Raw genomic sequence first — 9,326 nt, 5'->3', positions numbered from 1 at the left:
GGGAATGTTATGGAAAGAACCAAGAAAGGTTTTTCCGGAGTTATTCAGTACACATTAAGTACCATGTTAGTCATTGTGTTAGGCCCTGGAGGGAAAAAAATCACAAAACAGAGCTCTACTTTTTTTATTTTCAGATGCAGTCCCACCCTGTTGCCCAGGCTGGAATGCAGTGGCACCATCCTGGCTCACCACAACCTCCACCTACTGGGTTCAAGCGATTCTCCTGCCCCAGCCTTCCAAGTAGCTGGGACTACAGGTGTTTCTGTATTTTTAGTAAAGACGGGGTTTCGCCATGTTGGCCAGGGTGGTCTCGAACTCCTGACCTCAGGTAATCCACCTGCCTTGACCTCCCAAACTGCTGGGATTACAGGTGTGAGCCACCACACCTGGCCAGAACTCTACTCTTCAGGAACTTAGTGCATCAGGTACTCAACAGTAAGTAGCGTGGTGACTTAGGGGCAGGAAAAAAGGAGGCTGTTTCCATCTTGGAACATTTTAATAACCTCCGAACATTTTATACAGATAAAGCTGGGTTAAAACAGATATTAAGAGGTGCCTAGGAGAGAAAGGATGGGGGTGGGAACTGGAAGAAAATTGTAGGAAAGGGGAGGGTTGTTATCTTGGAGCTGGAGATGGCTTCGTCCTAGTGCATCTGAGGGCTGTTTTTAAATAGTGTCTGTCTGAATCATTCCTCCGCCCTCCACCCTTCACTTTCCACCCTCCACCCAACCCTCTTCCTGAGTCACCCCGGCTGCCATTTCTCATTCTGAAAGGAGAAAGAGGAAAGGATATAATTTGTATCAAATCCCTACAAGCTGCTAGGATACATTGGTGCATTTCCATTGGAACATTTCATCTACACATACCACAGTGCAATGGATGGGAGTTCTTCTGTGTAAAGATGGGGAAACTGAGGTGCAAAGGGGTAGGTAGCATGACTCTCCCCTTATTACACAGCTGGTAAGAGAAAGTGCCATAATGCAAACTCACATTCTAAATTATAACTTTATCATTAATAACGACTAGAACATGCATGCTGCTTTTTTTTTTAAGTTAAAAAAAAAAAGCAGGTAAGTGTGAAACATAAAAGTCTTTCCTTCTCTACATTCCACAGTGTTTGGGGACACATCCCTATACAGTTTTTCTTGCATCCACAAATGTGTACTTACATATGTGTCATATAACTGTATATGTGAACATGAAAATTTTGACATAAAAGGGCATTCTAACCATATTGCTCTACAAATCACTTCTGTCACCTAATGCTACATCATGGATATCCTTCCATAATGTCCACATCTTTACATTTACTTCATTTTTCTAAGATCTATATGAAATTTAATAAATATATATTAGGTAAGCATTTTCTTATTGATGAGGATGTCTCTGTTTTAAGATTTAATATTAGTGCAGTATTTAATACTAGTTAAAGTATTCTCTGTATCTGAGTTTTAAAATTTACTCAAATGTAATGCACAGGAATTCTGAAATGGAAATTTAAGTATCCCTTTCTCTCACCCTCCATTCCAACTTCCATTCCCCAGAGTTGCGATGTTGCTATTGTTGCTTTCGTGTTTTTCTTCTAGTACTTAACATTTTAACTTTAAATACATATAGTTCTTGATTTATCTGTTTTAGAAAGTATCTGTTGTCTTGCCTCGATGACAGCTGAGTTTACCATACTTTTTTTTTTTTTTTTTTTTTTGAGAGGGAGTCTCACTCCATTGCCCAGGCTAGAGTGCAGTGCCACAATCTCGGCTCACTGCAACCTCTGCCTCCCAGGTTCAAGCAATTCTCCTGCCTGAGCCTCCCAAGTAGCTGGGATTACAGGTGCCCGCACCACGTCCAGCTAATTTCTTTTATTTTCAGTAGAGACAGGGTTTCACCATGTTGGCCAGGCTGGTCTCGAACTCCTGACCTCAGGTGATCCACCCACCTCGGCCTCCCGAAGTGCTGTCATTACAGGCGTGAGCCACCACACCTGGCCAAGTTTACCATACTTGTGCTATCTCTACCTCTTTCTTTTAAATGTTAGTCATATTTATAATTTTTAAATTATTCAGTTTAAATTTGTACTTTTCTATAGATATGTCATGTGATTTGTCAAAAAATTTAAATTTTTGACAAAATGTCTTATGTACTTTGTCAAAAAATTTAAATTTTAAAAAAATGTAAAATCCAATCTCAAAAAATGTATTCTGATTATGTAAATATTATATACTATAGTTCCAAGAAGTATGATAGGATCCATAGGAAAGGAGACACTGTCCTCTGTCACTTAACCATGCTGGCTGCTTGAAGGAGAAGGATTGAGATCTAATGGCTTATGCTTTTATTTCTTTTCAGTTTCCTCCTAAGCCATACTGGGCTGCCACTGTTCTTCATATATCAGGTTCAAGCTGATGGATCCAAGCCAAAGGACTCCATATTCTCCAAAGCCTATAAGCAGAATGCTGGTGTGGTGGGGCGGGGGGCGGTGAGGGGGGGGAAGAAGTTCCATTGTGTCCCTACTGAAGGGACACAGAAGTACCAAAAGGGTCACTGAACTGCCAGGTACCAAGTGGTACCAGGTGCAACGAGGCTGCCAAAGGCAGAGATGGGCCAAGCCATCAACTTCAGCTGAGGTTGAGACATGGCATCCATAAATGCCAAACAGGACCATACTCTATGCAGAGAATAAGGATCAGAAAATCAAGTGCAAAACGGGAAGTCTCCCTAGAACCCACATGTGCTGATTCAAGACACCCTTATTCTTAAGCCACAGTGTTACCTATTCCCTTGCCCCGAACACCCAGATACCATTTTGGTGAGGAACAGGAGAAAGGAAAGGGAATAAAATGTAAAAGGACTGTTTGAATCAGAAGAGACTGACATATTGATATTTGTCCAGTTCCATGGTTTCTACCCCACACCCAATAAGAAAGAGGCTTAAGAGGAACATTAGTTCATGAGACTAACTGGCTGTTCATTAAACACACAGCTGGACTACATTTTCTAGCCTTCCTTGCAGTTAGGTGTAACCATGTGAATGGATCCTGGCCAATAAAATGTGAGTAGAAGTGGCAGATCCCATTTCCTGACCTGTTACACAGAGACCTCCCATGCATTATCCTTTATGTTCTTCTCTTTTCCACAGTGATCTTGGAAACCATGTATTGAAGATGGTGAAGCCACAGATGGAAGGCAACTGGATCCAGATTTAAAAGAGTTGCCTGCCAATCAGGAACACCCTTTTTGAGCTTTGGGGATGTGTTTTAGTTCTCATATTCCTGCATAACAAAATACTCCAAATTTAGTGGATTAAAACAACAATTTATTATAATCCCTATAAATTCTGTGGATTGACTGGGTTTAGTTGGGTGGATCTCACTTGGGGTGACTCATATGATTGCAGTCAGATGTGGGCATTTTTCTTTTAATTTTTATTCACTGCCTAGATCCTTTACTGGGCCCTGGGAAGTACATTATTGAGAATTCATATTTTTGGCCAGGCACGGTGGCTCATGCCTCTAATCCCAGCACTTTGGGAGGCTGAGACAGGTAGATCACGAGGTCAGGAGATCGAGACCATCCTGGCTAACATGGTGAAACCCCGTCTCTACTAAAAATACAAAAATTAGCCAGGCACGGTGGCGGGCGCCTGGTAGTCCCAGTAACTCGGGAGGCTGAGGCAGGAGAATGGCGTGAACCTGGGAAGCAGAGCTTGCAGGAGCCGAGATTGCACCACTGCACTCCAGCCCGGGCAACAGAGCAAGACGCTGTCTCAAAAAAAAAAAAAAAAAGAATTCATATTTTCAGGCTGTCTCTGTTTCCAGGGCCTCCATCCAGCGGGATTGGAATAGTCTGGAGATATGCAGCTTAACCAGCACTTTTAGGAGCTTTATTCCTCTTGTTAGTTCTTCGCATTTCCTAAATCCCTAAGAACCTAGAGAATAAAGGTCAGTCTCTTTGTAGACTTAATAGGTCTAAAACTCAGCTCAAGTCAGAATGGCTCCCCAGGAAACTACCTGTATCCTTTTAAAGATGACACTTTCCAGATTCTGCTTAATGAAGTGCCTGTTTCTCTTCTAGGTTGGGCACACACCATTGTTCTGATGCTCTGAGCTAGGTCTTCACATAGTAGCAGCGATAAGACTTCTCTCATTCATTCATTCCACAGTCTTTTTACAAGAGTGTCCGGAGCATCTGCTTTGACATTTCAGATTTTCTGCTAGGGGCACAACGTGTCTCCCTAGTTTTACCTGAGTGTAAGCATGACCTGGGTTTTGTGTCCACTGGGCACATTTATATAATAAAATCTTAATATAAAACTTCCAAATATATTCATTTCCTGAGATTTATCTTTCGCCTTAAAATATCAGCATCCTTCATATCCTTCATGCACACACTAGTACTTCCCCTTGAGCAAAGCCTTTCTTTAGCCTGTAGTGATTTCTGGAAAGTGTTTGGTGCAAAACATTCTCTTCCATCTGAGAGGCAAAGAACCTTTGAGTTGAGTCTCACTCTGCCCAGCACTGTATTTCACCACACATTTAGGAGACCTACTGCTTTACGAATCACTAGGAGTTTGAGAAGTCCATTGTGTCCCTTCAACCCTACCCTCCAGAGAGGATAAAAGTGAAGCTGCTTTATTCAGGTGAAAATTGATCTTATTTCTAAAGACCATTCGGGAAGAAAAGTGTGACAATGAGACTGCTCAAACACTAGCATCATCTTTTGCTGTGGTTGTATTAATTAACTGATTGACCCACAATTATTTCAAACCCAGAATCCTAATCACAGAATACAACCACCTCCCTTATTTTTGGCTGCTTTGATCTTAGCCACCCATTCTTCAAACTCTCCACAGGAGCTCAGCTCCCTTACTTAAAATTCCCAGCTCATGTTTTTTTTACGAATACTGCAACAGTGATACCCTTTGCCTGGATGTATTTTTCCTCCCCTGGTCATGCTCCATTTTTATCCTCCTTGAAAACAATGCTAAAACTGATCTGTCTCCAACAGCAAACCATCCAGGGAGGAACAGGAGCTGAGGAATGAGCAGGAATCTGTTCAAGATCTGGTTAGCTGCTGCCTGGCTGTATTACCAGACAAGCAAAGACCAGAAACCTACTCTTCATTTTCTTCATCTGCAAAATAGGATTCGTGCAAATAACAGAGCCTACCCCATTGGGCTTGTGCTGCAGGCACACTGGCCTTCTTTCAGTTCTTGGAAGCATCCTCTCCTACCACAGGGCTCTTGCAAAAGAGCTGTTCCCTCCCCGTGGAACATGGGGCCCTTCCTCCATCCTTTACTCTGGTGAATGCCCTTTTTTCCTGGATCAATTAAGTTGACACTTCCTCAGTGATGAGGCCAAATGTCCCTTTCATGCCACTATGTTCACTCTCAGGGCACTGATCACAGTTCCAAATTTATATTGATTTGTGAGATTATTTAATTAACAGCATTCTTCTATAATAGACCATGTGTTCCATGAGAGCAGACACATCTGTTTTCTCTCACCAGTTTATCTCCAGCACACAGCACTCAATAGATATTTGTGGAATAAATGAATGAACATAAATAAATGAGTAATAGTTGTGCAAATAAAGGAGACCATGCAGGCCAATCATTAGCACTGTATTATTAATATTATCTTTTCCAAAGCAGCATTTATAACAATAATACCAACTATAAGGATCACAAGGACTACAGGGGTAAAGTATATGAAAGTTGTTTGTAAAATATAAAGCACTAGACAAATGTTAGCATTTTGTAGTCATTGAAATCTCATAGTTCTTTTTCCTGCAAACACCACAGTGGTTCCCTGCACAGCCATCTAATGCATATCTACACATGGAGATGCCCGTGCTTCTGTCACCTGTTATGTGCCTGGTTTGCCTATTAAGTAACTGTCCTCATAAACAAATTATAAGCCATACAGCAATGGGACCACTGTTTGAAGAGGTGACACATTTTAAGGAAGTGGCTCTCTTAGAACTCAGACACTGCAGCTCTTGTTATGGAGTAGGCTTTGTCATGAGAGAGTGAGGCGAGGAAAGAATTCTTGAAATTCTTGAAAGGATGCAGGGCTGGGGAAACTGAACTGGTGATGGTAAATGTTATGTGTCAATGTGACTGGGCCACAGTGTGCCCAGATATTTTGTCAAATACAATTCTAGGTATTTCTGTGAGGGTGTTTTGAGATGAGATTAAATCAGAAGAGGGAATAAAGCAGGTTGCCTTCCCTAAGATGGCTTCTTACAATCAGGTGATGGCTTGAATAGAACAGAAGGCTGACCCTGCCCTGAGTAAGAGAGAAATCCTTCTGCCTGAGTCCATTTCAACCAGGACATCAGCTTTTTTCCTGCCTTTGGACTTGAACAGAAACATTAGCTCTTCTGGACTCTCAAGCCTGCTGGCCTTTGACAGAAAGTCCACCGTCTACTGTCCTGATTCTCAGGCCTTCAGATGTGGACTGGAACTAGACCATCAGCTCTCCTGGGTTTCTAGTGGACCTGCCATGCAGATCTTGAGACTTGACTGCCTCCATAATCACATGAGCCAATTCTTTATGATAGTAACTATCATAATATACATACAAATACACACACACATAATTGGTTCTTTTTCTCTGGAGAACCCTGACTACTACAGCTGGTCACAGATGCTGCTCCCAGGAAGGGCATTTTTGAAGGCCAAGCTCAGGACCCAAAAGCAGAAGCTCATGGGAAAGGGTTCAGAAGTCATCGGCACTGGCGCATGATCTGGTAGATGCTGCGGCATGAACACAAATGGATCAGGTTCAGCTCCATCAAGTTGCTCCTAATGATTCAGTCAACCACAGCAGGACTCTCACCAGTGGTTGAAGTCACAGGGACTTTAGGAAAAGGGGTAATTGCACATTAGAGATAGCCTGAAACTCTGACAATCCTCCCATGAAGAGATGGAGTCTTTGTCCCCTCCCCTTGAAACTGGGGCAGACTCTGTGACCAATAGAATTTTTCAGAAGTGATGTTGTGTAAGTTTCTGAGCCCAGGCCTTACAAGACTCACAACTTCCAAATTCTGTCTCTTAGAACATTCTCTGAAGAAGTCAGGGACCATGCAATAAATCCACCTACTCTGAGACCTTCATGCATAAGACCAAGCTGTGACTAGGTCCTGAAGGGTGAGCCTAGGTTGAGAGAGTGAGAGGGAGAGGAGCCAAGGGACACCAAGGTAATGGACAAGCGAGCGAAGAAACCATCTGAAGCCACTGCATTTGGGGGCAGTAGGTTATGTAGCAATAGATAATTGAAACAGGGGTTAACTGGCAAGAGACAGGAATCCAAGCCCAATCCTGCTTTGATAAGGCTGGTGAGGTTCAGGAAGCTCTATAGACCTAATGGGAGATTGGTCTTTTAGGTAAATTCTCAGGCCGACCACTAAGGAGGAAAAAGCTAAAAAGATAACTCGAGGTTACCTGGCACTCGCATTTCCTCAGACTCTGGATATGCAGTTAACACAAGCCGGCCAGAAGGTGGGGCTAAGCCAGTTGCTGCACTTCCTGGCCATGCAGGTGAGGAACGGTTAGAGACTGAGCTCAGCTCAAGGTAGAACCAATCAGGATGCCAGCTTGGAGTGGGGAGGAGGAGGGAGGCAGAGAGAGAGAGAGAGCACGAGCAAGCGCGAGAGCGTACAGGCATGAGGCATTGTATAAAGATTAGGGGAACGATATTAAGATCTGTGAGTTCCAATAAGCTTATTAAAATAAATTAGCCAGGGCGTAGTGGCGGGCACCTGTAATCCCAGCTACTCAGGAGGCTGAGGCAGGAGAATCGCTTGAACCCTGGAGGGGGAGGTTGCAGGGAGCCGAGATCATGCAATTGCACTCCAGCTTGGGGGACAGAGCAAGACTCTGTCTCAAAATCAATCAATCAATCAATCAATCAATCATATTTATAAGACTTGGAATATTTATATATTACTACTAATTCTTTTAAATTACTAGTGTATTGAAGGCAACAATTATCCTTAGTCTTTTTATATCCTTCACAAGGTAGAGTTCATATGTTACAAAGTTGAATGTGATTTTGTTACCAAAATCCAAGTTTCTTTTGTCCCCTCTGAGCATCTCCTTGCTTCTGAAAGTCTCAGCAGTGTGTGAGACATGAAACAGAGAAGTGCAGGCCACTGAGATCTCAAGGGATCAAGTTATTTATATGAAGAGCAGGAAGGGAGAAAGACTAGTTTAGTTCACAGTATTAAATGGAACTAAGAAAAAATAAAAGTTTTTGTGCAGTCAGCCTGGATTATTTTGTTTACTAATCTACTATAGTCGTTTTCATAAAATGTTTAATTACAGCAAGACACAAGTCTAATAACATTTAAAAGTAATATAAAATTAGCCAGTCCGAGATTCCAGATCCAATACATGCCAGTTCTGTGAAGAGTTTGGTTTTTGTTTTGTTTCGCTTGTCCTTGTTTTGTTACAAACCAAGTTGAAAATACAGCAAGGAGCTTGCCACATTTAAAACATTAGAACTCCTTAGAAAAAGAAATGAAATCATGCATATCTCACACTTAGGGAATTATTTATTTCCAGCATGAAGACTCTGGAGACTTAGGGGTAATTCTCCTGGATTTTCACGGGAATGTACCTTCCCCACCAAGCATTACTACCTAGTTGTTTCAAGTAAGCAAATATTACTGTGTTTACCAGACTAGAAGATTCACAAAGTCAGGCTGTATATACATTAACTTTTTAGATGTTCATCACATGACCTAGTAGAGTAAAAGACACTATAAGAACTTCATTAACTTGGTTGAATCAACTCAATTTCAAGGAAACCCTTTATAAATCACTGATTGTGATGTAACTATACTTTATCACAGTAGCTAAAATATGCTTTTTAAAAATTTATCTATTTATTTATTTTGAGACAGAGTCTCACTTGTCACCCAGGCTGGAGTGCAGTGGCGTGATCTCAGCTCACTGCAACCTCCGCCTCCCAGGTTCAAGCAATTCTCCTGCTTCAGCCTCCAGAGTAGCTGGGACCACACACGCACGCTGCCACACCCGGCTAATTTTTTGTGTTTTAGTAGAGACGAGGTTTTGCCGTGTTGCCCAGGCTGGTCTTGAATTCCTGAGCTCAGGCAATCTATCCACCTTGGCCTCCCAAAGTGCTAGAATACAGGCATGAGCCACCGCGCCCAGCCTCTAAAATATGTTTTTAAAGAGTAATTTTTCTCTTATTTTGAGCCACATAACTGCATAAAATGAGACTTAATAATTCTTGCACTGAACAATATTAACGATTTTTCTTGTTACCTGAGAGTAGTACTTCGATCATTGGGGTTTATAA

At 42.1% G+C, this 9,326-nt stretch overlaps 1 long non-coding RNA gene across 1 annotated transcript; it reads left to right on the top strand.

The window, feature by feature from the left end:
• The first annotated feature begins 1,528 nt into the window (after positions 1–1,528).
• On the top strand, positions 1,529–3,332 carry LOC129143311 (uncharacterized). The gene is made up of 2 exons (XR_008546639.2): positions 1,529–3,049; positions 3,137–3,332. It is a non-coding gene; the product is annotated as an uncharacterized LOC129143311 (long non-coding RNA).
• Positions 3,333–9,326: the final 5,994 nt, after the last annotated feature.

This window comes from Pan troglodytes, chromosome 13 (assembly GCF_028858775.2).
Source record: "Pan troglodytes isolate AG18354 chromosome 13, NHGRI_mPanTro3-v2.0_pri, whole genome shotgun sequence".
NCBI classification, from domain to species: domain Eukaryota; kingdom Metazoa; phylum Chordata; class Mammalia; order Primates; family Hominidae; genus Pan; species Pan troglodytes.
The sequence above is the reverse complement of the archived record's forward strand: the minus strand, read 5'-3'. Positions and strand labels throughout refer to the sequence as shown.